Below are 2,914 nucleotides of genomic sequence, written 5' to 3'. Positions count from 1 at the left end.
GGCCGTTTTCGCGCGCTTCGGGGCGTCAGCGCTCGCAGTCCGCAGCCACCCCGCCCCGCGCGGCGCCGAGACAATGGCCCGGAGCCCGCTCTTCCTCCCCCGCCGGCTGACGCGTCCTACAAAAATAGCTCCGGGCTCCCGGAACCCCCGCCCGAGCCGAGCCCGCGCCCTACCTGCCTGCCCGCTGCCCGGGGCTGCACAGCCTGCTTCGGGGAGTGGGTCCCCGCTCCGCCCGCTCTGGTGCGGCCCCGAGCCGGGAGCTGGCCGGGGAAGGGCAGCGCTGGGGTGAGGACGGCAGCGCCCCTGGAAAGGAGGGCGGTGGGAGCAAACCCTCCCACCCACAGGGGAAGGGACCCGGCCTCAGCAAGCCGCCACCCGGGATGCGTTCCCACCCACCCTCGCAGTGCCCGAGGCCTGGCTCTTCAGGTACATCCTGGCTCCGGTTCCTACCGGAGCTCCTAGGGGCTCCGCCGGCCATCGAGTGCTCGGTAGCCGGGACTGTGGCCCGGCCACCCTGGGAGCCACACTCCCTGCTCTGTTGCGGCGGCGGGGACAGGAGTATCCTAGGCTGTGATGGGGGAATCAACCTAGTACGTGCCTGGTCACACAGTCAGGTGACAACCTAGGGCAGGGTTAGCACCTTGGGAGAGCACCCCCTGCCACCCCACTTTGGGCGCCGAGAACCACCTGCCGGCGGGTGAGCTCCCGAGGAATCGCAGCGCTGGGGCTCCAGACGCCTTTAGGAGCTGAGGCAAAATCTCCCTAGCTTGGAGCTGGTGGCGCACTGGATTACAAATACTGATATTCCCTCGGTTCCGCCTCCTGTGCCCCCAATTCTGGCTTGTAAAGAGGTATCATGTCCATGTTATCTGCGGCTGAGAGTGCTTTAGGCAAGACGCACGGGTCAGCTAGAGGACCTGCTCTGGGGAGAGGCTGCCAGCCGCGGAGTGGGCGAGCACATCTTCACAGCTTTGCTCACCAGATAGAAACGATGGAAACCGGGTCAAGGGGGAAGGCAATGAAAATGTTATTTATGCAAAAAAACCCCAAGATTTTATACAAGTACTTTATCACCTTCCTGTCTCATGCTATGGTAAAATATGTTACAGCACTATAGGGAAGTGTATAAGGAGACCCCATGTTTAAAATTCCCCTGGCTGCAGCAGCCATTGCGGTCATCCACCCTCCAGAGTGGGTCCAGGGACTGGAATGGAAAGTCAGGTTGGAAAGAATCCTGTGGATCATTCTGTCCAGTCCTCTCAGATGAGACCAACGCCCGGGCACTTGTGACTTTGCCACAGTGAAACCTGGATGCAGACTGCTCCAGGACCAGCGATCTGTACGCCAAAGTCTGAGGGCCCACCTGCTGTCCTCTGACTCCACGCTCCACCACACCCTGGTCCAGTTCCATGGGAGTAAAGCAAGCACACTGAATTCAGTTGCAAAGGATAGATACTCAACTCAAACTGAGTTGGGCAGAAATGGAATACAAGAGAACCTCCATAGTTGACCGCCTCCTTCTGTGGACCTAATTTTCACAGACTGGGCATGCACTGCATGTGCTGTGTCAGTACAGCAGGCCTGGTTCCTTATGTTGCCCACCTCCAGGTGTCAGCCAGTTGAACCCTTCGGTGGTCAACTTACAGAGGTCCTACTGTATATTCTCTCATGTCATTGGAAAATTCCGAATAAGGGTTCTCTTTAGGCATAGGTAAACCCAGGCACTCAAAAAGTCTTCAGACCAGGTGTGTCTCCACCTCCCCTCTGTTTTCCTCTGTGTTGATTGTTTTCCTATTGGGCAGCCTTGGACTCACATTCATGGTCTAGATCTTAGAGGGAAAAAGGCATATCTTTCTCCAATAATGCCAGCAAGTTTCTGGAGTGCACATCCCTTGGGCCATTGTGAACCAATCTCTACTGTCCACGAGGATGGACCACACTGAGTGATGTGGCCCAGGGGTGAAAATCAGGAAAGGTGGTTCTCAAAGAAGAATCAGGGCTCTGTTACCGGAAGGGCAACTGATAGTGAGTAAGCAAAAAATAACTGATCTCTACATAATTCACAATAATGTCATTTCAGTAAATGGGAACCCTGGGAAGACAGGATGAATTTTGAGTTTTTGCAATGATTTTCTTGGCTCTCTTTGAGGCCTGCGCCCTGGATAGCCACCTTCTCCTGAGACTGTTTCTCTTCTGCCACAGGCAGTGCTGAGGCTGGGTGCCAACCCAAGGTGAGCCTTTGATTAGTAGCCTGGGCCGTGAGCATTTGGAGGGGGACGCATCAGAATAGAACCCTCTTCATCTGGTTCCCACAAAAAACCTTAATGTGGAACTCCTTTGTGTCCCTTGCTTCTCCCCCTAGTCAGGGCTTGCTTTTACTTTAAAGATAGTAGGGAAGAGTATTTCAGTAAAGCAGCCAGTGTTTTCCTGGTGCTGTAATAATTACTAGCTGCGCCTCAGTAGTTTTGATTGAAGCCCCCACATTTTGCACCCCCATGATGGTGTTTAGCAATAAAGGGCTGTCTGCTGTCCAGTAAAAAAAAGCAGATTAATGGACGCTAATAGACCCTGCCAGGATGGAGCCATTAAACAGCAACTCACCATAATTGAATAGCAAGTGCTCTACCTTCTAATTTCACTCGCCAGGTAATAAGTTGATTTTACAGTTGATGACTTAACTTCTAACATATAAAAAAAAATGTCATTCCATTGGCTCACCTGGTAACTTTGCTTCAAATATGAATTTTAGTCAAAAAGCACTGGAATTGTCAAGCAAGGCCTACTTTGAGCATTTCTTCATGGACATACATCACGACCAAATTCCAGTGAGTGGATGATACTGGCTATGTTGTGCCACTTTCTTCATTTTAATTAATTCTAACAAGGCATTTTTCAAAGAATGGCGGGCACTGGC

This window comes from Otolemur garnettii, unplaced genomic scaffold, assembly GCF_000181295.1.
Source record: "Otolemur garnettii isolate 467f Iridium unplaced genomic scaffold, OtoGar3 scaffold00273, whole genome shotgun sequence".
In the NCBI taxonomy this organism is placed as follows: domain Eukaryota; kingdom Metazoa; phylum Chordata; class Mammalia; order Primates; family Galagidae; genus Otolemur; species Otolemur garnettii.
Note: the sequence above shows the minus strand (reverse complement) of the source record.